Genomic DNA, 26,675 nt, shown 5'->3' with positions numbered 1-26,675 from the left:
AGACTTTATTGTGGGGGGGCTCCAAAATCACTGCAGATGGTGACTGCAGCCATGAAATTAAGACACTTGCTCCTTGGAAGAAAAGCTATGGCCAACCTGCTGCTGCTGCTGCTTCTAAGTCACTTCAGTCGTGTCCGACTCTGTGCAACCCCATAGAATGGTCAACCTATACAGCTTATTAAAAAGCAGAGACATTACTCTGCCGACAAAGGTCCATCTAATCAAAGCTATGATTTTTCCATTAGTCATGTATGGATGTGAGAGTTGGACTACAAAGAAAGCTGAGCGCTGAAGAATTGATGCTTTTGAACTGTGGTGTTGGAGAAGACTCTTGAGAGTCCCTTGGACTTAAGGAGATCAAACCAGTCAATCCTAAAAGAAATAAACCCTGAATATTCATTGGACTGATGCTGAAGCTGAAACTCCAATACTCTGGCCACCTGATGGGAAGAATTGACTCATTGGAAGAGACCCTGATGCTGGGAAAGATTGAAGGTGGAAGGAAAAGGGAAAGACAGAGAATGAGATGGTTGGTTGGCATCACCGACTTGATGGACATGAGTTTAAGCAAGCTCCAGGAGTCGGTGATGGACAGGGAAGCCTGGCATGGTGCAGTCCATAGGGTCACAAAAAAAGTCAGACATGACTGAGCAACTGAACTGAACTAAAACACCTAAACAAAATGAAACTATTGGAGATATTAAGGGTCACAAGTCAAAGGCTGTAGTGCAATCCTGACCTTGTAAAACTCATTGTTTAGTTGCTAAGTCGTGTCTGATTCTTTTGATACCCCAGGGACTGTAACCCCCTTCCCATTACAAGGGTAACTATCTACCTAGAGTCAAATTCCTGGGCAGATGAGAAGGGAGATTAGAATTCAGTCCTCACATGTGAACACATGTCCCCAGCAACCCCAATATGGCTCTCTGACCCAGGGTCACTGAGAAAGAGCCTCTCATGTTGTAGGAATTTCCCAGGTTGATTGAAAAAAAAAAAAAAGAAAGAAAATCAACTTATACTTACCTGTGCCAAGTCAGTCCTAAACATCTCTATCTCTCTCTCACATACACACATTCATTTCTCTTGAGGTCCAGTCTCCCTGCCTCCACACTGTCAGTCACGAGGATGTTTATGGAGCCCCAATCTGAAATTCCATTCAGGAACTCTCACTTAATTTCAGTTCTCATCAGAATCATCATGTCCTCAGACATTTATTAAAAATGTAGACTCCCAAAGATGTATATTCTCTGTGACCCAACAATTTCATTCCTTGGGATTCTTCCTACAGACATACCCACACATGTGCAAAATTACAGAAGGTCAAGATAATTCATTGCAGCATTATTTTAATAACAAAAGACTAGAAGTAATCTAAATTCCCATGAAGTAAATCAGAAATACACATTCGATTTATGGAAAACTCATATGTGGTGCTAGCGGTAAAGAACCTGCCTGCCAATACAGGAGACGTAGAGACACGGGTTCTATCTCTGTATCGGGAAGATCCCCTGGAGGAGGGCACGGCAACTCACTCCAGTATTCTTGCCTGGAGAATCCCATGGACAGAGGAGCCTGGTGGGTTACAGTCCATAGGGTTGCAAAGAGTCAGACATGACTGAAGCACCTTAGCATGAATGCACGCACATCCATTAAAGCAGCTCTTTCTCTCTCAGAATATTAACATAGAATATTAATATTAATTGATACCAGTACAAAACACAGGATATCAATATTCCATGAGAAAATGGTTACCTCACTGAAGTTTGAGCCTCATTCCCCTTACAGAATAAATCTGAGCATTTCATCTGCCTTTTTTTTTCTTTCAGCCATGCCACGTGGCATGTGGGATCTTAGTTCCTCAAACAGGGATTGAACTTTTGCCCCATGCATTGGAAGTGCAGTCTTAACCACTGGGCCACCAAGGAAGTCCCTTCTGCCCCTTCTTTTCTCCAGTGCGGTCTCCGTCTTCTCCTTCAGACACTGTATTAGTTTCCTACGCTGCTATAACAAGCTACCACAAACTTAAAGTCATAAACAATACAAAATTTCATCTTGTAATTCTATAGATCAGAATTCCAATAAGAGTCCCACTGAGCTAAAATCATGGCACTGGCAGGGCTATGTGTCTTCGAGGAGACTCTGTGGACGATTCCCCAGCCTTGCCTTTTTCTAGCTTCTCATGGCTGCCCACAATCCTTGACTCATGGTCCCTTCCCCCATCTGCAAAGTCAGCCATGTTGAATCTCTCTCCTTCCATAGACAAAGCTCCCTCTCTGATGACAACTGGAAAGGGTCTCCTCTTTCAAGGACTCATGTGATTAGATTGGGCCCATCTGAAACATTCAGGATAATCTCCCCAATCAAAATTCTTAACTGAATCACATCTGAAAAAAAATCTCTTTCACCATTTGAGGCAGCATATTCATGGTTATGGAGATTCTCACAAGGACCTCTTGGAGAGACAGCCTTGTCTGCCCACCATGGCTACCCTGGACTCAAGCCAAGGCACTCATCACATCTCATCAAACTCAAGACCACGTGATGATCTATCCATCCATCTGCCTGAAAGGCTCTTTCTCACCTGCCAGACTCCTACTCAAACCTTCAAGACTGAACTCCATAGCCACCTCCTCAGTGAAGCCCTCCCTGATTCCCTCAAGAAGAATTAGGGACACAGCTAGAACTCTGGAAAGACCCCTCCATAAGACCCCACCTGTCACTTGGCATTTGAATGATTTGCCTGTATGTGCCAGCAAGCAACTTAAGAGTGAAAAGTTATTCAACCACACATCCCCACCATTCAGCATGATGTCTGGCACGCAATAGTTTTAGCAAACACTGAAGGAATGAATGACTTAATCCCTTCTATTTTACTGCGGCGTGCAAAATATACATATCGCTGTTGCTGCTTAGTCACTAAGTCATGACCAACTCTTTGCGACCCCATGGACTGTAGCCCACCAGGCTCCTCTGTCCGCGGGATTTCCCAGGCAAGAATACCAGAGTGGGTTGCCATTTCCTTCTCCAAGGGATCTTCCTAACTCAGGAATTGAACCCACATCTCCTGCTTGGCAGGCAGATTCTTTGCCACTGAGCCACTTGAGAATTCAAGCCCAAAATACATATGTATAAAATACATATATTAGGTATATATATATATATATATATGTATATACATGTATGTTTAATACATATATATGTATGTGTATTTATGTATACGCATACATATATTTACTTATTAATATTTTATTATTTGCTATTCAGAATATGTTTTTATGTGTCTGTTGTTATTACAATGTATGCTGTTATTATTGTCAGTCCACGTGCCTGGCATATGACAGGAGTTCAATAAATATTTGCCAAGTAAATCAATTAATAAGCATATCTAATGTTTATTGAACTTTTTCTATATTCCAGGCACTTGGCTAAGCTTTTTATAATCTCTGCCTCCCTCATTAATTTTTCCACAACAACTCCCAGGGGAGCACTACTGTATCTGGGTAATGAGTACTAGCTGCTGTTACAAATATCTCAAAATCTGAAAGGCTTATTTCTCAGCTGTCTCTCTTGCATGCCTCCCATCCACGAGGTGACTCAAGGACCCAGGCTGCTTCCATGGCACAGCTTCACCAAGGGAAGAAAGAGAAAGGATGGAGAGAACACATGGGACACTTCCCCACCTTGGCCCAGAAAGGACTTGCATCTCTTCCATTCATATCCCACCTGCCACATCAGTCACATGGTCAATCCCACTGCAAAGGATGCTGGGAAATTCAGAGGAGCTCACAGATACTGATAAGTATAGAGGCCACTGCCACAGTCATTATCTGCCTCATCTTACAGTTGAAGAAACAGAGGGTCAGAGGAATGGAGACATGGCTCAAGACATTGCAGCTAGCATGAGTGGGAGACCAGTTCAAGCCCAGGTCTATCTGCCTGCAAGACCACCCTCTTAGCCACTGCCTGCTCACAGCTTACCACAAAGGACAGAGGCCTGATACCCCGATGAGTGGCAGGAAGGACCCCACCCTGGAATGGGCATTTCCTCTGGACAATCCCCACAGTGGATAAATCCACACAAGAGAACATCGGGAGATGGCCAGGTCCGGGCCCACCATATTCCCTTACCCTTCCAGTGTCAGTTTATTCATAAGCATCTGAATACTGACATGAGGCAGACGTTATGTGCTTGATTTTCCCCTCTAGACTGTTGCAAAAGGGGAAATAAAATCCATTTTTTTAAGTGAGCATCAGATGACGCTTGAACAAAACCAATAACTCTTTCAGGACGAGCAGCTCTCTAAGCTTCCCACATACGTTCTCCAAGTGTCATTTCTGGCATTTCTTTGGCAGTTGTTTATTGTCTGCAAAGAAACATCACTCCTTCCTGTATGCCTCTCCTCTCCTCCCGGTAACCTTCTCCCATGGCATTAGCCCTCTGCCCTTGCAGTTTAAAATTGCAACAACAAAAATTTCCCCTAACTTCCCTGAGTTGCTTTGCCAGCATCAATCCCAGATCCTGCATCCTCTTTCCACACCCCATCATTCTCGTCTGCCTGTTCCTGTCTTTTAGCGTCAGCAACTCAGCTGACACAACTGCAATTACAAGTCAATTCGCAATTATTCAGCGCTGATTATGCAGGGAGTAGATTCCTCAGGCTTCTTGCTTCCCTCCTCTCTGTCGACCTGGCACTGCTCGTTAGCACCTCCATCAGCAGGGAAGCAAGGAAAAGAGAGTCTGCCAAACTCCCAGCCATCAAGACCAGTTCCTGGGGCTTCCCTGGTGGTCCAGTGGTTAAGAATCCGCCTGCCAATGCAGGGGACACAGGTTCCATCCCTGATCCAGGAAGATTCCACATGCCTTGAGGCAACTAAGCCTGTGCGCCACAGCTACTGAAGCCCACGTGCTGCAGCCACTGAAGCCTGTGCACCTGGAGCAGCGCCCCACATCAAGAGAAGCCACCGCAATGAGAAGCCTGCACATTGCAACCGACAGTAGCCCCCGCTCGCCGCAACCAGAGAAAGCCCTCAAGCAGCAACGAAGACCCAGTGCAGCCAAAAATTAATCAATTATTTTTTTTAAGTCCACTTCCTGATCAGCCATTTCTGTTTGGCAAGGAGGCAACTCGGACACTGGCCTCATCTGCTCATGCTGCCTCTTCCCCAAGTCACACAGATAATTCGATGCTTACGACCATTTTTCCTGAAAGGAGAAGGGAGCTATGGCCGGTACCAGGCTGGATCTCCCATGCTCAGGGCTGCTCCCACCGGCCTGTGACATCGGCACACTTCGCAACAAGTGTGCTGGTGTGAGCAGTGAGCCTGTTGTCAGCTACAGCGCGCAGCTTGATGGCAGGGGCTGTCTCTTTACAGCATGAAATATGTTGAGGGATCATTGTGTGATGGCTTATCTAATAAATGCAATGAATTTTTTAAAAGCAAAGCAGAGAGAGACAGATGGAAGGCAACTCACCCTCACATGAAAGAATTGCTGCTGCCAGCTGCCCCAAGACGGGGCCTGTTTCCTGACATAAGGCCCTTCCCCAGGCCGAGCCGTCCCGCCTCCCAAGTCTTGAGAAATCTGAACCATGGCCCCCTACTGAAGGACTCTAGGAAACACAGGGGACCTGCCAGAGGAGGTCATCTCAAGGGCCCATAAGAGAAGGAACAGACACCCGCCCAGTGGACAGTGTGCACATCAGCCCAGTAGGGGACCCAAGGTCAGTCCAGACACAGCTGGCCACCTCTGCTGCGCTTGGGCACTTTCCATCATCTACTGGGAAGAGCAGCCAGTGGGCAAGAGGAGGGGTCCTACATGAGAATGAGAGGGGTCCTTTACTCTCTCCCTGCAAACCCAGCCAAGTTCCAGGTGATTTCTCAGCCCGTTTACCATTTCTTGCATTCAATCCACAAATCTTCATTAAGCACCTACTATGTGCCAGGCACTATTCAAAGCACTGAGGAGCTGACAGTGAACAGGACGTGACGTTTTCATTCCAGCAGAGAAGACAGTGAATAAGTGAAGAAATAAGTAAATAACAGATGGTCGTATACACTCTGAACACAACAAAACAGGATGTAGTGATGGGTGCATGAGACATCTTTGACAGAGTGATCAGGGCCTCTCTGATGAAAAAGTATTCTAGCTGCAAGCTGATGAGGACAAACCAGCCACGTAAGGATCCAGGGGGAATGCATCCCAAAAAGAAGCTCGTCAAGTGTAAAGGCCCTGGGGCAGGAATGTGCGTGGTGAGCTGGGGAAGCAACCAAGAGTCTGGAGGGCCTGGGGCCAACTGGATCCTGAGTGAACAGCAGCACCGGAAGCTGCAGGATGGGCAGGGCTGTCTTACAGGCTTCGGGCTGGGACAGGTGTAAGGAGCTATGCTGGGGTGCTGGCAAGTCCTGGAGGAAGCCAAGCAGAAGAATGCTGTTACCTGATTTGCATTTTTGAAAAGCTCTGTCTGGAGTAGTTGCAAACAACTGAACCAGCTCACAAGCTTAAACATGGAAGCCTGTTAACTCGGAAGAATACAACAGTATCTTACTGAACCCAAATGCAGAGACTACAGGGATCCGAGAACCACTGGGAACCAGAGCAGCCTCTCTCTAGCCATCTTGGCTCCAAGGTCTCTTGTCTCAGTCCCTCTCTGCTTCTCAGACCACAGGCCCAATTCAAGTGCTCCAGCCCCTGCTCAGAACCCAGCCCAACAGAGCCTGACCAGTCCTCCAAATTACAGGTGAGTTAAGCTGATTGGCCCAGCTCAGATCATCTGTCCAACCTAGTGGCCAATCAGCACAGCCCAGTAAGGGCGGGGCAACCCAGGAAAATATGGCCGCCGGCAGTGGCTGTGACTGTAGATGGGGAACCCCCCAGAGAGCAGGGCTGGGCTGGGCTGGGCTGGGCTGGACTGGAAAGACACCTCCAAGGGCCCTCTGCTTGGCCGTTTCCCAGAACTCTCTCTAGGCAGCCTTCATTCACTTCCTGAATGCCTGTCTCCATCTCAGTCCCCACCCTCAGCTCTCCAGGAGACTGTGGGCTGGCCAGATCACCAGAGTTCCCTGGGGTTTAGGAAGTGGGGAGCTTCCCATTCAGAGCATCAGGGGGCTGCAGATGCAAGGGCAACAGAGGGGACAGGCCAAATCTGAAAGACTGAGGCTGGGGTCTGGCAAGGAGAAAGGCTACTCTGCAGACCGTGAAATCAGAAATCAGGAGCAGACAACAGTCAGTGCAGCAGGGTCAGGGTGACTGCCAGAACAGCCGCTGGTGCCCACGGCCAGTATCGTGTGCCAGCCAGGCCCAGTGGGGCTGCCAGCGGCTCTACCAGAGGCTCCTGTGTACATGGCAGGGCCAAGGAGAAAGGACAGAGTCCACTGGGAGCACAGAGAACATGGGGGACTCAGCCTGGCTCCTCTGTGGCTCAGTGCCTCCTCTCCCAGGTAGGGAGGGGTCTCCATTATCAGCTCAATGCTGCTGCCACCACGGCCCAAAGCAGAGACCGTGTGGGCACCCTGGAGCCCCGGGCATGACTGGACCTTGATCGGTCAGTGGAGCAATTACAGAGGGGCGCTCTGGGAGGAACGGGTGGCTGAAGGGGGACAGGAAGCTGAGGCAGCCCTCTTTCAGTCTGCAGGGCCAGGAAGAGACCAGAAGGGAAGGAGGGAGAGAGATTAAGTGGGTGAGCCCTGAGGAGACAGAGGGACAGGGAGTGACAAAAAGACAGAAGAGAGGAAGATGAGGGCAGAGGAATCGGAGCCAAAGAGCCAAAAGGGAGAGAGAGACGGGTTCAAAAACAAGGAGAAAAACCACTGAAGAGTCAAAGAGGGAGACCTGCCTGGGTTCAAATCCAGGCACCACAGTGAATGAAGTCACTTGTATTTGTTGGTGCCAATAACTGGGCAGCTTAAACAACAGGAATCTATTGCCTCACAATTCTGGAGGCAAGATCAAGATCAAGTTCAAGATCAAGGTGTTGGCAAGAATGGTTCCTTCTGAGGCTGTGAGAGAAGACTCTGTTCCGGGCCTCACTTGTTGGTTCATAGATGGCCATCTTCGTGTTCACATAGCACTCTCCACGTAAGCACGTGCTTCTCCAAACTTCCCCATTTTATAAGCACAGCAGTCATGCTAGATTAAGGCCCACCTTAATGGCCTCATTCTAACTTGATTACCTCTGTAAGACCCTGTCTCCAATCAAGGTCACATTCTGAGGGACTAGAGGGTTTAGGACATCAACATATGAATTCTGGAAGGACAATTCAACCCATAAACTCTCTGTACCTCCATTCTCTCATCTACCTTCATTCTGAGGATTTGTGAGTTTCTAAACATAAAACCTGGCAAGCAGTAAATGTTTAATAAATGTGAGTCACATTACAATCTTTATTTTCATTATTTGGCTTGGTAAGCAGGATAATGGCCCCCAAAGATATCCATGCTTTAATCCTCAGAACCTATAAGGATATTACTTTCCACAGCAAAAGGGACTTTACAGATGTAATTAACTGCACATCTTGAGATGCAGAGATTATCCAGGATTATCCAAGCGGACCCAATGTAACCACACAAGTCTTTAACAGCAGAGAACCTTTCCCTGCTGTGAAAAGACTCAATCACCATTGCTGTCTCTAAAGATGGAGAAAGGGGTCATAAGCCAAGAACATCATGACCTATAGAAGCTGAGAAGAGTCAGCAATTTACAGCCAGCAACAGCACGGTCACCTCAGTCCTACAACCTTAAGGAACTGAATTCTAACAACTAGAATAAGCAGAAATAGAGCCCACACTAGAGCCTCCAGAAAAGAAAACAGCCTTCCAACACCTTGATTTTAGGTGGCTAATTTGTACAGGACTTCTGGACTCCACAATTGTAAAATTTAAAAAATCTATGTTGTTTTAAGCCTCTGCACTTGTGACAATTTGTCACAGCTTCCCCCCTACCCCCTCACTCACTGTACTCTAAACCCCATGGCTTCCATGCTGTAACCCACACACACCCCAACACCATCCAGGCTCAGACCTTTGAACCTGCTTGCTCTCTTCCTCCAGATATCCATGGGGCTCTCACTCTCAAAGACATGACCCCCATAATAAGAGAACACTCTGCCCCTTCCCCCTTGACCCTGCTGGATGTGCCTTGGCAGCTCTCAACCCTGACTGCGGGAACAGACGCTTTTGTTCCTGTGCTGTGTGCGCCCATCATTGGTCTCCACAGACCGTGAGCTCCATGAGGGCAGAGGGGTCCCCTGTCTTATTCACCATACAGTTCCTGACACAGAGCATGGGCTCATCACGTATCGATTGAATGAATAAATGAACGCTTTGCTATTAACCTCATCTCCAGTCATACCAGGGATTCCTTGGTGGCTCAGATGGTTAATAGTCTGCCTGCAATGAGGGAGACCTGGGTTTGATCCCTGGGTTGGGAAGATCCCCTGGAGAAGGGAATGGCAACCCACTCCAGTACTCTTGCCTGGAGAATCCCATGGACGGAGGAGCCTGGCAGGCTACAGTCCATGGGTTCGTGAAGTCGGACACAACTGAGCAGCTTCACTTCCACTTTCTGGTCATACCAGGAAGGTTCATGATGGAAGTGAACTCAGCACCACCATGCAGCAAAGAGGCTTCCAAAAGTTAGAGATGCCCCAGAAAGGGCACTGGACTTGGGAGTCAGTGGGCCTAGAATTGAGTCCCAGGGCACACCTCATCCAGCTGGGTCACCCTGAGAGATTCACTGTCCCTCTCTGAGTCTCAGTTTTCTCATCTGTAATATGGGGGTGATGACTTACTTCAGCCCATCTCACACCTGTGAGCAGCATGACCAGGTGGAAAAAATGTCTTGTCCTGGCTGCCAGTACCAGAATTCCTTGGGGGGACAGAAATGACTCCACTGAGAAAAATGTTTGGACAAGTGCTGGAGTAGAAGGTGATGTCCCGTCACACATACTTACACTGGTTGTACTGGGAAGGCCTTGGAGGAGAGGCATCAGACACATCATGGGAAACCCGGGTAGAAGGAGGGGGCCCGTCAGGTACCAGAAGCTCTGCACTGTGCGATGTAGCCTCCCACGGATCTTCAGTAAAGTCAACTAAGTCCCCCAAGGCTCTCTGAAGAGGGGTTTGTCACCATGGAAACCAAAGAAAGGACAGCATCTCATCTTGAAGCTAACCCCATTCATTAGGGGAGTCAGTTGTAGGAAACCCAGACCCTGAAGGCACAGGCAGCCTCTGGGAACTTGGAAATAGTAGGGAGTGGGCTGGGGGTTGGGGGGGGGGGGCTTCCCAGGTGGCTCAGTGGGTAAAGAATCTGCTTGCTATGCAGGAGACGCAGGTTCGATTTCTAGGTTGGGAAGATCCCCTGGAGTAGGAAGTGGCAAGCCACTCCAGTATTCTTGCATGGAGAATCCCACGGACAGAGGAGCCTCGAAGACTACAGTCCATGGGGTTGCAAAGAGTTGGACACAACTGAAGTGACTGAGCACACACATAGGCCCAGAGACCATATGCTCTACGGGGAACTGTGCCAGACGGACTTGGGTCTCCAAGGGTGTAGAGGTCCCAGCTGAGAGCTGGCGCTCCGGAAGAACAAATGAGACCAGACCTCTACTGGTACGGAAGAGCCTTTTCCAGGTGGCTCAGACAGTAAAGCGTCTGCCTGCGATGCGGGAGACCCAGGTTCGACCCCTGGGTCGGGAAGATCCCCTGGAGAAAGTAATGGCAATCCACTCCAGTACTCTTGCCTAGAAAATTCCATGGATGGAGGAGGCTGATGGGCTACAGTCCATGGGGTCACAAAGAGTTGGACACGACTGAGTGACTTCACTTGAGTCGACCTTGAGGTGGCAATGCCCTTTCCTTCCCACAGGGGCCTTTGGTTTCCAGGAGTGCCCCAGCCCCTGGGAGACAAGCTTCTCTGCTCTCCAGCTCCAGCTGGAGTGTCTCCATCAATATTCGCCCCCTAAAAGGAGACTTATTATCTCCTTCCTGCCTGACAGTCTCAGCTATGGAGGTGCTGGTGTCAGGAATCACGGATACGGATGGATGGTGGCAAGTATCCCAACATGGGAAATCACTCCTTGGCAACTGGTCCCCAGCAAGAGTGGGAAAGAAAATATCATCTAGAGCTTCCACAGGGCCTTGACTGCAAAACCTATACATAGCCTGCTACTGCTGCTAAGTCGCTTCAGTCATGTCCGACTCTGTGCGACCCCATAGACGGCAGCCCACCAGGCTCCCCTGTCCCTGGGATTCTCCAGGCAAGAATACTGGAGTGGGTTGCCATTTCCTTCTCCAATGCATGAGAGTGAAAAGTGAAAGTGAAGTCGCTCAAGTCGTGCCCGACTCTGAGTGACCCCATGGACTGCAGCCTACCAGGCTCCTCCATCCATGGGGTTTTCCAGGCAAGAATACTGGAGTGGGTTGCCATTGCCTTCTCCAGTACATAGCCTAATGGCCCACAATTGCCTCTGCACAGAATCCCAGGCCAAAAGGCACTGGGTATGCCTCTTTTCTGGGAAGAGAAAGCAGGTCTGGGAGCCTCTGAGGGCAGGCTGAGCGGGGAGGCTCTGCTGGGTTGCCAGCGCTCAGCCCTGCGTGGGGACCCCCAGTGAGAGCCAACTCCCAGGACAAGGAACTCAGATGCCTCAGGGACCACTCAGGTGGTCCACTCAGATGCAGGTGAGTGAAAGAGCAGGTATAAGATGATTGACGCCAACAGAGTCAGGGACCCACGAGGGAGTGGTGGGGGCTGTGGAGAACTGAGAGCCCACATGCCAGCTGGTCCCATACAGAAGGGTAGATGCTACTCAACTCACATCTGTGTGGCCCGGTGTGACCCACCACTGCTGGATTCTTCCTAACCCCGATGCTTCCCTGAAATCTCCTGGTCTTCCCAGTTTGAAGTGAGAGAGACTCTTATTTGGCCCCAGGATCCAGCCCCTCGCCTCCTTTGGCAGCTAGAACCTGGCCATGGCTGCGGACTATCTAGGGCCATGTGGACAAGGGCAGTATGTTGGGGATGGCACAGCGATTATCGAGAAGAATCCTGGGTCCCCAGTGTGGAGCTGAGATGCCTGACTAGTTCAGACTCTTACGTGAGAGAGGAAAAAAGCTTCTATCACACCAAAGCCACTGCTATTTTAGGGTGTTTGGCTCCACGGTCAGACTAATATAAATCCTAACTAATACAGTTGGCCCCAGATTCCACAGTAGGATGCTCAGTGAGTCCAGCCAACTCTGCCAGCCAGCAAGTGCCAGCTTGCAGCCCTGACCTGAGGTGATGTCCCAAACTGACCCTGTGGTCTCACATGGCTCCTTGAAGAACCTCTGAGAGTTCCCATCAACTCGACTAAGCCCAAACTCCCTGAGACCCCAAAGCAGGGCCTGCACACCCTGCCTTGCATTTGGCTCCATCTTTTACACACCCACGTAGTCGCTATAGCTACTCCAAACTACCCACAATTTTTAAGTCTCCAAGGTCACCGCCTCCTCCAGGCAGCCACCCACGCCCCCAGGCTGAGTCAGTCACGCCCCCCTCTGCCCTCCCACCACCCCTTAAACATACCCTATTAATACCCTATTATAGCACACATCATGTGGCGTTCTAATTGCATCAAGCTGTGAAAGCCAGGGCTCCGGAGGCAGACAGACTGAAATCCCTGTGCCCAAACTCACAAGCTGTGTGATCTGAGGCTCGTTAGTTCCTCAGCCCCTCTGAGCCTTAATTTCCCCATCTGTGAACCGATGCGACATGTAATAAGTAGAGACAGAATATCTGTTTACCAGGTGTCCTGGTAAGTGCTGAGCGTACAGAAATGCACCTGTCATCGTGAAGCTTACAAACCCAGGGAGAGGATTAGCTTGAAAGAAAATCATACACAACAAAAGTTACTTCAGGGTCTTCCCTGGTGGTCCAGGGGTTAAGAATCTGACCACCAATGCAGGGGACACGGGTTCGATCCCCTGGTCTGGGAAAATTCCACATGCCGCTGAACCACCAAGCCCATGTGCCACAATACCTGAGCCCACGTGCTGCTACTACTGAAGCCCAAGAGAAGCTACCGTACTAAGCCCACTGCTGCTGCTGCTGCAAAGTCACTTCAGTCGTGTCCAACTCTGTGCAACCCCAAAGACGGCAGCCCACCAGGCTCCCCCGTCCCTGGGAATCTCCGCACACAGCAACAGAAGAGTAGCCCTCGCTCATTTCAATTAGAGAGAGCCCGCGCATAGCAGCAAAGACCCAGTGCAGCTGAGAGTACACTTCTGGCCACAGTGGAGGAAGGAGAGAGGGGGACCAATGGAGAAAGTAACATCAATATACGTACACCATCATGTGTAAAGTGGATAGCTGGTGAGAAGTTGCTGTAGAACACTGGGAGCCCAGTCTGGTGCTCTGTGACGACCTAGAGCAGAGCGGGGGTAGGGAGGGAGGCTCAAGAAAGAGGGCATATACGTATAATTACGGCTCATTCTAGTTGTTGGGGCTTCCCAGGTGGCACTAGTGGTAAAGAACCCACCTGCCAAAGCAGGAGACATGAGAGACGTGGGTTCGATCCCTGGGTTGGGAAGATCCCCTGGAGGAGGGCATGGCGACCCACTCCAGTATTATTACCTGGAGAAGCCCATGGACAGAGGAGTCTGGTGGGCTACAATCCATAGGGTTGCAAAGAGTCAGACATGACTGAAGCAACTTAGCACGCATGCATTGTTGCATGGCAGAAACCAACACAACATTGTAAACATTAAAAAATAAACAGGAAAAATAAATGGGTGTAATTATAAAGTCTTCCTTACAGACTTGCACAAAATAAATATTTTTAAATAATAATAAATGGATGTTTTTAAGTTTCCTCAATGCAGTTGTGATAAAATTTATAAAGGAAAAGTACCATGTGTGGATAAAGAGAGAATCCAGTCTAGTCTGGGAGAGGAGGCCAGAGAAGGCTCCCATGAGGAGGTGATATTTATGAAGAGACAGAAAGCAGGGGCTGGTTGGGCTGGTGAGGACAGCTGCGGGAAAGGCCGTCTCAGGAAGCAGGAACAGCATATACAAAGGCCCTGAGGCAGGGAGAGAATGTCCTTTACCAAGAACCAGACAGGATAACGATAATGATGCTTGTTAGCAGAGCAGCTATGTCTTTGGGCCTCTGGGGCCCAGATCAGTGCTTGGCACACAGCAAACGTTCACTGATATCTGCCAAATGAATGAGGAATTCTGTTGAGTCCGCCCGCCTCCAATTCAATGACTAACTACATTAACCACGCACTGGCTGGGTGTTTGCCAGGCACCAGCCACACACCAGGTGCTGTGTGGGACTGAAGAAAGATGCAGAGATGGACCGGTCCAGGATCCTGCCCTCCGCCTGGCCACTTCCAAAGCCGGGAAGCAGGAACAGGGGACCCCCAGATATGAGGTTAAGCTGTCAAGGCTTGTGGTAAAGACTAGCCATTGCCCACCAAAACCTGTTTCCTTTCTTCCCTGGTACTGATGTCTCCTAGACCCGCTGGGCAGTCGGCACAGCCATGCAAAGCTCTTGCCAATGGCGTGTGAGTCGGCACTCCACGTCATGGATGAAGACACCAGGCAGGCCTTCCCCACACTCTTTCCCAGCTCCCTGGGTGGCTCAGTTTCAACCAGGCAGACAATAGGCTGTCCTAAGGGTTGGCAGAGTGATGACCTGGATGGAACCAAGGTCTTGAGATGACAGGCAGGGGTGGTGCAGCTCCACTAACCAAGACTAGCACCTAAAAGAGACAATAGCCTCTCTGATCCATAAGCCTCTGTATGAGGGGCAGGGGGTCTGTTATGGGGCTTCCCAGGTGGCTCAGTGGTAAAGAATCCGCCTGCCAATGCAGGAGATGCAGGAGATGTGGGTTCAATCCCTGAGTCGGGAAGATCCCCTGAAGGAGGAAATGGCAATCCACTCCAGTACTATTGCCTGGAGAATCCCATGGTCAGAGGAGCCTGGTGGGCTACAGTCCATGGCGTCGCAAAGAGTCGGACACAGCTGAGCAACTGAGCATGATACAACACACACACACCTTTTGTTACAGCAGCATAACCTTACACGTGAATAAGGGAAAGGGTTCTAGGAGTTTGGAGCAGGAAGTGGCCATTTTGGACTGAAGGAATCAAGGAAGACTTCCTGGAGGAAGACAGCATTTGCACTAAGTTTTAAGGAAGTCTGTATTCCAAATAAATAAGTGTACATCATTTGGAGGATTACTAAACAGCTGTTAAAGACATTGTGACTGATCCCCAGGTGCAGACATGAAGCAATGCCTGAGTTCTGTTTTCTCAAGAAGACAAGTACAGTCACACACTTCCATTGCTGTACAGAAGAATGTGGTTGTATATGGAGAGAAGACAAAGGGAAAAATACAGGCTACACTGAGGAGTGGGGCCACAGCACAAGAGAAGAAGAGGGATTTTCTTAATTTCCCCTTTTTTTGTCCTGTGGGGCTATTGTGTCTTTTGATAATGAATACCTATCATGCTATAGTAAAACTTAGACCAAGTTAGAAATGCGCTTGTCCTGCCCTGCCCAAGCTTCATTCGGAAGGAGGCTTTGGTGTAATTACTGGTCCTCAAGAGTGCGGGACGCAGGAGTTTCAGAGCAATGAGGTTAAGAATCACTTTCCAATTAGTCAGGGCTTTCCTGGTGGCTCAGACAGTAAAGAATCTGCCTGCAATGCAAGAGGTCTGGGTTCAGTCCCTGGGTTGGAAAGATCCCCTAGAGGAGGGCATGGCTACCCACTCCAATATTCTTGCCTTGAGAATCCCATGGACAGAGGAGCCTGGGCTACAGGCCATGAGGGTCACAAAGAGTCGGACACGACTGAGCGACTAACACTTTCACTTTCCAGTTAGGCAAGCCTGAGCTTAGTGGTTTCCTCGAGACAAAAGTCTTAGAAGGGAGCTTCGCTGGCAGTCCAATGGTTAAGACTCTGTGCTTCCATACAGAGGGCACAGGTTCAGTCCCTGGTGAGGGAACTAAGGTCTCACATGCGGAAAAAAAATTTTTTAAGTCTCAGAGGGAGGGAGTTTGCCCTCTCTGCCTGGGCCAGGAGTGAGGAAATGTGACTTCAGAGGGCCTGGCCACGGCTATCCTGGGAAGGCCTGGGCAACATCCTGGTAGAGGCAGGGTGGGTCCCCTCTCTCCTGGGGTACAGGAGGGACGGTGACTCAGTGGGGGAAGCCCACCCACATGAAAGGTGGCCAGATGAATCCCAGCTGCTTAGTGACTCCTCACATCTTATCTGTCCTCAGCCACCAAGGAGAAACTGAGGCAGCCCTGCTGCCCTGCTGACGATGACGAGCTTGGACCCACTGCATTACAGAGCCCCTTTGTTACAGCAGCACATCTCTATCACAGCTAAGTCTGGCCTCTGGGAAAGGGCTGAGACCTCAGAGCAGGAAGAGGCTATAGACCCAGGAAGATAACCATTCTCATAGTTCTGGAACAGAGGTCAGAAAACGTTTTCTGTACAAAGCCAGAGAGCAAATATTTTCGGTTTTGTGGGCCATCCTGTCCCTGTCACAATTACCCAACACTCACCTTGTAGCCAAAAAAAAAAAAAAAAAACAGCCATACAAGATATATAAACAAATGAGCATGATTATGTTCCAATAAAACTTTATTTACAAAAAACAGGCAATGGGCACAAAAATGTGGATATACCTAGCACTATGGAATTGTACTTGATAAATGGCTGAGATGGTACATTTTGTTTTTTGCAATAATTAAAAATTAAAATTTTCTGGGACTTCCCTGGTGGTACAGTGAGATACGAATCCTCCTGCCAAGGCAGGGGACAAGGGTTCGATCCCTGGTCCGGGAAGATACCACATGCTGTGGAGCAACTAAGCCCATGACCACAGCTCCTGAGCCTGCACGGTCTCCAGCCCATAGTCCGAAATGGGAGAAGCCACCACAATGAGGAGCCTGCGCACCGCAATTAGAGGGCAGCCCCTGCTCTCTGAAGCCAGAGAGAGTCCCCTCGCAGCAACAAAGACCCAGCGCAACAAAAAATATAAATATATAAATATTTTTTAAAGTTAAAATTTTCATTTAAATGCAAAAACAAAACATAAAAACAGGCAGTGGGCTGAATTTGACACCAGGGCTGTAGTTTGCCAACTCCCTATTCTAGAACATCAGAGTTGGAAAGACTCTCTGAGGACAGTCTCTTCTGCTCTAAGGCAGACTTCTTTAACAAACACACCTCACCCATGATTGGTAAATAGGGAAAGGATGTTGTGATAACAAGGAAATCATGCCCATACGTGATTTTCCCCAGCACGCTAATATTTTTAAATAGCCAGAAACAAGCACGATTTCTAAAATATCCTTCAGTTCAGTTCAGTTCATTCAGTCATTCAGTCGTGTCCGACTCTTTGCGACCCCATGAATTGCAGCACGCCAGGCCTCCCTGTCCATCACCAACTCCCGGAGTTCACTCAAACCGACGTCCATCGAGTCAGTGATGCCATCCAGCCATCTCTCATCCTCTGTCGTCCCCTTTTCCTCCTGCCCTCAATCCCTCCCAGCATCAGAGTCTTTTCCAATGAGTCAACTCTTCGCATGAGGTGGCCAAAGTACTGGAGTTTCAGCTTCAGCATCATTCCTTCCAAAGAACACCCAGGACTGATCTCCTTCAAAATGGACTGGTTGGATCTCCTTGCAGTCCAAGAGACTCTCAAGAGTCTTCTCCAACACCACACTTCAAAAGCATCAATTCTTTGGCACTCAGCTTTCTTCACAGTCCAACTCTCACATCCATACATGACTACTGGAAAAACCATAGCCTTGACTAGAAGGACCTTTGTTGGCAAAGTAATGTCTCTGCTTTTGAATATGCCATCTAGGTTGGTCATAACTTTCCTTCAAGGAGTAAGCATCTTTTAATTTCATGGCTGCAATCACCATCTGCAGTGATTTTGGAGCCCCAAAAAATAAACTCTGACACTGTTTCCACTGTTTCCCCATCTATTTGCCATGAAGTGATGAGATCAGATGCCATGATCTTCATTTTCTGAATGTTGAGCTTTAAGCCAACTTTTTCACTCTCCTCTCACTTTCATCAAGAGGCTTTTTAGCTCCTCTTCACTTTCTGCCATAAGGGTGGTATCATCTGCATATCTGAGGTTATTGATATTTCTCCCTTAGCAGGATTTAAAGAACTGAAGAAAAAGAGTGGAATTCTGCCTTCCCTTGCTGTAAGTAGTGGCTGGATCAGTGGCTCCAAGGACCTCTGTGCTGTCACAGGATTGAACCATCTGGGGACATGGCAAGTTGAGATGAAGAAGCTACAAAGTCATGCCTACCTCTCCTCTCCTGAAGCAGTGGATTAACACCCAAGGCTATCCTTTCAATTATATCTTTGTTGATCAAGATGGTCCTGGTGAGAAGCCACCACCCCCCAGGACCGCCCTCTCAAGAGGCAGCTGGAGCCTCAGAGTTCAAGGTTGGAACCTGTGGACGAGTGTGTAGCTGGGCACCCTTAAGCACGTGCAGACAAGAGTTTGGGTTTTTTTTTGGGGGGCCGTGCAGCACAGCTTGAGGGATCTTAGCTCTCTGACCAGAGACCCTGACAAGAGTCTACACGTGCTCAAGTGTTTATTAGAACTGGTATTGATTTTGTGGTGCTCTGGAAGATTTTTCAACCATCTACCCTAACTCTTTTCTCCTCATCCGCCCTGTTCTTATTAGTGCACAAGTCTAATCACAAGGTCTCATAGGAACACCTTCACAGCAAGAGAGGAGGGACGCCCGCAACTTTTCTCGACCCCCCTGCACCACTCTGGATGAGAACTATGACTGACAGAGGCTGCTAACATTTACTGAGCACTTGCTACAGGCTGACATTATGCTAAAGAAGTTATATCCCTCCTCTCTCTGCAATAACCCTATATTATCATCTTAGCTCCCCACCAGGGATCCAACCCGTGCCCCCTGCCGTGGAAGTGAGGATTCTTAACCACTGAACCACCAAGGACGCCCCTAACATCCCCACTTTAATAGAATACTGAAGCCTAGAGAAGGTAGGGGAGCTGTCCAAGTCAGGAATTAGAGCCAGGGAGGGCCCCCTTGCATCCTCTCAGGTCTTCTTGCCCACCCCACTTCCTCATCTCCCTGCAGCAGGCATCCTTGAGAATCCTAAATTTGCCTTCACCTGATTATTGAATAGAGTTGGTTATTCAAAATACATAGAGAGAACCGAGGGAGGGAAATTGGATGCTGACCTTGCAGAGCAGTTCCTGATCATGTGTGGGCAAATCGAATCAGGGGCAGTTTTGATGACTGAGATGTCAGATCAGTTTTTGCCCTTACTGGGAACTCTAAAATCAGTAGACCCCAGAGATAAAGCCATGAGTGAGGCATTGGCCTTAAGCCCCCTAAAATCATCTGGGGTGATCATTTAAAGAAGTATGAATGCCAGGACTTCCCTGGTGGTCCAGTGGCTAAGACTCTGTGCTTCCAATGCACAGGGCCCAGGTTCAATCCCTGGTCAGGGAGCTAGATCCCACACGCCGCAGCAAAGATCAAAGATCTTCTGTGCCACAACTAAGACCCGGCACAGCCAAATAAGTAAACAAATGTTCAGGAAAAAAGAAGTATGAATGGTGATATTTAACGGCAAATGAGGCAAAGCACCTTTAAAGATCTCTTTAAAGATCAGAGATCACTGTCCTTGACCACAGGGTCATTCAGAAGAGAACAAGTCCAGGTCCCAATGTTGGTGAGGATGCAGGCAACACAAGAATTCAGTCACTACTGCTGCTGCTGCTGCTAAGTCACTTCACTCGTGTCCGACTCCGTGTGACCCCATAGACGGCAGCCCACCAGGCTCCCCCGTCCCTGGGATTCTCCAGGCAAGAACCCTGGAGTGGGTTGCCATTTCCTTCTCCAGTGCATGAAAATGAAAAGTGAAAGTGAAGACACTCAGTCGTGGCTGACTCCTAGCCACCCCATGGACCGCAGCCTACCAGGCTCCTCCGTCCATGGGATTGTCCAGGCAAGAGTAGTGGAGTGCGCTGCCATTGCCTTCTCCGTCAGTCACTACTAGGGGAGTATAAACGGGTATAGCCACTTTGGAAAAGCACTTGGCATTACCTAACCAAGGCAGCATGTGCATTCCTACGACCCAGCAGTCCACTCAAAAGCACATGCCCCGGAGCCACCCTTGCCCATGTGCACCCTGAGACACGGACAGGAATGTCCAGAGCAACCTTGTTGGCCATGGCGACAGAACAGCAAGCATCCCAAGTGCTTATGATTATATACAATTCAAGGATAGGCATCATTAAATATCATATGTTTGGGGACACACAGGTGATAAAGCTGTAAAGAACAACAGAAAATGATCAGCACAGATTTACAGATAGTAGTGGGCTTTGGGAAGAAATAGGTTGTGATGGAGAGGGACACACTGGGAGTGTCTACCGTTTGGTAATGTTCTAATACTTAGGCGGTGACTATATGAATATTTTATTATTATTCATTAGACTATACACTTAAGTTTCAAACACTCTTTTGCAAAAGTGATATACCTCACAAGTTAATTTTCTAGATTTACAGTTAAAAGAAAAGGAAGAGAATGGTCTAGAGGTACGATAGAGCAAATTCAAGACCCTGTGGATATTTAAGTGAAGTGAAGTGAAGTCACTCAGTCGTGCCCGACCCTTTGTGACCCCACGGACAGTAGCCTGCACCAAGCTCCTCCGTTCATGGGATTTTCTAGGCAAGAGTACTGGAGTGGGTTGCCGTTTCCTTCCCCAGGGAATCTTCCCGACCCAGGGATCGAACCCAGGTCTCCTGCATTATAGACAGACGCTTTACATCTGAGCCACCAGGGATATCCGTGGATATTTAAGGGGCACCCAATTCTCCATGGGAGGAGGCAATGGCAGCCCACTCCAGTACTCTTGCCTGGAAAATCCCATGGACGGAGGAGCCTAGTAGGCTGTGGTCCATGGGGTGGCTAGGAGTCAGACATGACTGAGCGACTTCACTTTCACTTTTCACTTTTATGCATTGGAGAAGGCAATGGCAACCCACTCCAGTGTTCTTACCTGGAGAATCCCAGCCAGGATGGGGGAGCCTTGTGGGCTGCCATCTATGGGGTCGGACAGAGTTGGACACAACTGAAGCAACTTAGCAGCAGCAGCAATTCTCCATAGCCTCACATAACATGCTCAAACATTCTCTATAGCATTAGGAATGCAGCTTGTAGTAGAAACCAAAAGCTCCCCAACAGTGACCTAAATAATACAGGCATTCAAAGATCTGTCATAACAGGAAAGCTAGTGTTTAAGGGTTGATCTAGTAGTTTGGTGATGCATTTCAGAAATTCTCCTAGAGGCACAAGATGGCTGCTGCAGCTCCGGAAAACACATCTTCACCCAACCACTTCCAGAAGTAGGAAAGGAGCCAGGATAGTGAGAAAGACTTCCTTCATAGGCTTTTCATCAAGGGGGAAAATGTTTCCCAAAAAGTCCCAGCAGAGTTCCATTTACATCTCACTGGACAGAACTGGGTCGGTTTTTTTAATCTTTATTCTTTGATTTATTTGTTTATTATTTGGCTATCCTGGGCCTTAGTTGATGCATGTGGGATCTTTAGTTGTGGCACATGGGATCTAGTTCCCTGACCAGGAACTGAACTCAGGTGCCCTGCATTTGGAACACAGAGTCTTAGCCTCTGGACCACCGGGGAAGTCCCAGAACTGGATCATTTAACCACTGCCAGGCACAGGACAGAGGATGACATGGTTGGATGACATCATCAACTCAATGGAAAGAAGTTTGAGCAAACTCCAGTAGATAGTAAAGGACAGGGAAGCCTGGCGTGCTGCAGTTCATGGGGTTGCAGAGTCAGACACGACTGAGTGACTGAACAACAAGCCACAAGGGAGGCTGGGGAAATGTTTGCCCTTTTCATCCTCCCTATCAGACAGAAAAGGAAGGAGAGGGACTACCCACTGGGCCGGAAAGCATAATGCCTATCCCAGTCCGCCCCCACCTCTAGGCACATGGAGTACATCCGTTCTACCACTGATGCCTTCAAATCTGTCAAGTAACCCATGCCTCCGTGGAAACTGGAGTGGGTACCACACAGCCCCAGAATGAATGGGTGAGACATGTCTGTTTCTTCCGTGAGATGCCTGGTGGTGGGGGAGGGGTTGTGCTCTGAAAAGCCTTGGCTCTCCAGCCCCCAGCTCATGATCCGACACAGAGTGATAAACCTCACTTTGCCAATCGATGGACGCTATCAGATGACTGAAGTCAGCAAGTCCTCCTGCTGTCGAGATCTGGTCAGCGGGGACTCTGGTGTGTCACAGTGACAACCCCAATGCTAAAGCCTATAGAAAAGGAAGAAGCTAGTCGGGCAGCAGGGGGGTGGGCCATGAGCCACTTTATGCACTGGTTGCAAATCAACTGAAAACTTGAGCTTTGAGGACCCAACAGTTCACTATCGTGGTGGGCCATGGCAGCCAAGGGCTGGTGGGAGGGAGCAAAAATCCAGGCCGTGCTGGCCTACAGTCCTGCAAACGATGACTGCCCAGCACTTGAAAGACAGTGACCCTGAGACAGGACATCTGCTGTCCTGTTTGCCGCAGTCCCCACCACTCCCTTCTGTTTCTCCAACGCTGAAGCCAAGGGTTGACTACTGTTTATCATCACGCTCACGTGGTTCTTCTTACCCTTGGCCACTTCCCAAACTTTGGGTCACCCGTCCGGCCTTAGAGACACTTGAGTTTTGGATCCTTGAACTAAAGCACTGAAGACGGTCAAGTTCCCTGTTCTGTGGTGAAAGTAACAAGCCTACTCTCACATCAATGCCTTCAGTCGCTCTGGGGCATTGATGTGGTAAGTGATTGAAGTCAAAGACTCCAGGCTTGTTCCCAAAGAGATAAAAATCAGCCCTACCATCTCGCTGAGCATCAGTCCCTGCGGTGAAGCCGACATGCAAAACGGCCATGTGGGGTGCCATCTCTGCGCAGTGGCTCAAACGCTGCTCTGGCGGTTCCTCCAAAGCACGGCTCTTCCTGACTATTGTGACATGGTGTGTCATTCCAGGAAACCTGAGCACCGACTTACAGCTACAAAACCAGGAAATAAAACGAAGCCCGGCAAAAAATTTCATGAAAGACGGTGCACTTGGTAACATTTCTGAAATAAAAACTAGTGCTCACGTGAAGCTTATCATGTCAGCCCCTGTTCTAAGTGCTTTTACACTGATTAATTCACTCAATCCTCACACAAACCCTAGGAGGTGGATACTTGTTTTGTTGCTGTTGTTCAGTTGCTAAGTTGTGTTCAAGTCTTTGCAATGCTAATGGCTGTAGCCCTCCAGGTTCCTCTTTCGATGAGATTCGCCAGGCAAGAATACTGGAGTGGGCTGCATTTCCTATCCCTGTTTCAGTGGGACGTAGTACCAGCCCCCACATCACTCCCAGGGATCCTGACCTCCTGTTCTTCATGGCTGTGTACATCAGTCAGGGATAGCCCAGGTGACTAATGGAATACCTCAGAAGTGACAGTGTGTGGCTTCCAAGGCCAGGTTACAAAGGGCACTGTGAGTTCTGACTTGGTTTCTGGACTGTGTGTGCTGGGGGAAGCCAGCCGCCATGTTTTGAGGACCCTCAAGCAGCCCTGTGGTGAGGTGCGTGTGGAGAGGAACCCACTGGCCAGTCCCAGCTTGGCAACGAGAGCGTGAGGCACCATGGAGGCCAGCCCGCCAGCTCCAGGGAAGCTTCAGATAACTTCAGTCTCAACCCTCACCTCCTGCAGTCTCATGAGAGACCCCAACTCAGAATCACCCACCAGATTCCTGACCCCGAGAAACCAAGGGAGATAACCCACAATTACTCTTTGCAATCACTAAGTCTTGGAGGTGATTTATTAGGCAGTAAACAGCGCTTCCCTGATGGCTCAGCAAGTAAAGAACCTGCCTGCGATGCAAGAGACCCAGGAAATGCAGGTTCAGTCCTGGGGTCAGGAAGATCCCCTGGGCGAAGAAATGGCAACCCACTCCAGTATTCTTGCCTGGAAAAATCCCATGGACAGAGGAGCCTGACAGGCTACAGCCCCTGGCGTTGCAGAGAGTAGGACACAGCTGAGCACTCACGCACACACGCTGTTAGATAACTAGAACTGGTGGTAAAACCCAGGCAGCAGCGGGGCTTCCCCAGTGGTCCAGCGGTTAAGAAACCACCTTCCAGTACAGGGAGCTCGGGCTTGATCCCAGGTCCGGGAACTAAGACCCCACATGCCTTGGGGCAACTAAGCCCGTGCAGCACAACTACTGAGCCTGCACTGGAGCCTGTGGGCCCCTAGAGGAAGCCTGCATGCCCCCACGAAGACCAGCGCAACCAAAACAAAAAACTCAGAAAGGGAGACAGAAGCTAAATAACTTGCCCAACTGGCAACTAATGGAGCCAAAAGTTGAACCCAGGCCATCTGGAGCCTGTGCATCTAACCACTCCACTGCACTGCCCCTCTGGCCACTTCCAAAAGGGATCCAGCTGGTGTCCAACTGCATCCATCTCCCTTTTGCTGAGTGCCTACTCTGTGTTCCCAATGTTACCTATAAGAACTCATTTCACACTCTCCCAACAACTCGGGCAAACACGTAATATTCTCTGCATTTTATTTTTTCTATTAAAATGTAATTAGCCAAGTAATGCATCAATGCATTCCTCCTTTTAAAAAAATTCAATTAGAAGATAAGATCCCTAAATCTCCTTAGAACACTCCCATCCCTACACCCAGGTCCCTCTCCCAAGCTGACATCGTCAGTTTGGTGGGTACCTTTTCAGATATTTCTTCCTAGTCATTTATCTATATTCATACTTATGTTCCCCCCACCTCACCCACAAAAAAAACTACATAGCCAAAAAACTATGGGATTAAGTCTCACAAAATAATGTTGGGCAGGACACAATAGAATACACTGTGTGACTCCTTTAATGTAAATACAAAATGCAGGCAAAATGATACTAGTGTTTAGGGTTGTAGGTTTAAGCCACAAAATGATCAAGTGAATCAAAGCAGTGACCACCATAAATGCCAGGACCGTGAGCACTTCTCGGGATGAAGGTGGGGGTCATTGCAGAGGTGTCAGCGTAGTTTCGAGAGGGTGGCACTGTTTCATATTTACCTCCAAGGTGATTCCATGAGGTTGGCTTTGTGATAAATCATTAAACAGGGCATTTTCATTTTCATTTTCATTTTGTGTACCTTCCTATAAATATAATTCACAATTGTAAAAGTGAATTTCTAGTTTAAGAAAATACGTGTTCTGTATTTCTGTTTTATAGCAGATTTCTCATTCTATCTTTCCAATAAGTCTATCCACTTGTCACCTGAAAATGTACTTCATTCTTTTTAACAGCTACAGTCTATTCTACGGAGTGGGAATTCCAGATTCGCTTAGTCATCCCGTTCAGATGAATATTCGGTTTGTTTCTAATTTGAACAAGACTGCAGTGAGCATCTTCGTGGACATGTGCATTTTCTTAGGAAAGACCCCAGCAGCTGGAATTGCTGTGACAAAGATATGAACATCGATAGTTTTTTTTTTTAATTATTTTTGGCCACGCCCTGTGGTATCCTAGTTCCCCAGTCAGGGATGGAACCCACACCCCGAGCAGTGGAAGTACAGAGTCTTAACCACAGGATTGCCAGGGAAGCCCCTCTTTTTATCTTTTTTTTTTTTGAACTCTGAGAGTTTTAGTAAACATTGCCAAAATAGTGTTTGTTCACTGTAGACATACTGGTTCCTCTCTCTCCAGCATCAGGTAAGGATTCTCATATTCCTACATCCTCACCAACTCAGGATATCGTCCAAGTGCTCCATTTGGGAGCCATCTGGGGGAAGGAAAATACTGCCTCCTAATTGTCCATTTCACAGATGAAGAAACAGAGTCTCAGGCAACTGAAGCACTTTGCCTGAGACAACGCAGCAAGGGCTTCCCAGGTGGCGTTAGTGGTAAAGAACCTGCCTGCCAATGCAGGAGGCACAAGAAGCAAAGTTCCGATCCCTGGGTCGGGAAGACCCCCTGGAGAAGAGCACAGCAACCCACTCTAGTATTCTTGTCTGGAGAATCCCATGGACAGAGGAGCCTGGCGGTCTGCAGTCCATGGGGTCACAAAGAGTCAGACACGACTGAAGCGCCTTAGAACACACGCATGCACGCAGCAAGGAAGCAGCAACTCAAGGACTTGGATTCAGATCTTCTGTCTCCAAATCCAAGCTCTTGCCAAGATGTAGGGTTTTGCTCTTTAAAGAACAGGTGCTCCTGAGACATGCCATGGCTACCCCCTATTGTTGTTTAGTTGCTAAGTTATGCCCAACTCTTTTACCAGGCTCTTCTGTCCATGGGGTTTCCCAGGCAAGAATACTAGAGTAAGTTGCCATTTCCTCCTCCAGGGGATCTTCCCAACATAGGGTTCAAACCCACGTCTCCTGCTTAGTAGGTGAATTCTTTACCAATGAGCCACCCAAAAAGCCCATGGATATCCCCTAGCGAGAGGCTAAAGGCAACCCAATGTCCCCAAGGTCACAACTAACTGAGACGCACGTGGAACCTGGCCCAAGGGCTGGCAGGTAGACCACCACCTGCATGGAAATCACTGGAGAGGAAATGAGCTCGAAATGGAATTGACAAGTTG

The 26,675-nt window shown here is 48.7% G+C and overlaps 1 protein-coding gene and 1 non-coding gene across 4 annotated transcripts in view; one reads left to right on the top strand and one right to left on the bottom strand.

Annotated features, from left to right (window-relative positions):
* Positions 1-26,675, bottom strand: part of GSG1L (GSG1 like) — a 252,677-nt gene that overhangs the window by 179,438 nt on the left and 46,564 nt on the right. The window lies entirely within an intron of this gene.
* TRNAW-CCA (transfer RNA tryptophan (anticodon CCA)) lies at positions 19,443-19,515 on the top strand. The gene has a single exon. It is a non-coding gene; the product is annotated as a tRNA-Trp (tRNA).

This window comes from Capricornis sumatraensis, chromosome 3, assembly GCF_032405125.1.
Source record: "Capricornis sumatraensis isolate serow.1 chromosome 3, serow.2, whole genome shotgun sequence".
In the NCBI taxonomy this organism is placed as follows: Eukaryota; Metazoa; Chordata; class Mammalia; order Artiodactyla; family Bovidae; genus Capricornis; species Capricornis sumatraensis.
The sequence above is the reverse complement of the archived record's forward strand: the minus strand, read 5'-3'. Positions and strand labels throughout refer to the sequence as shown.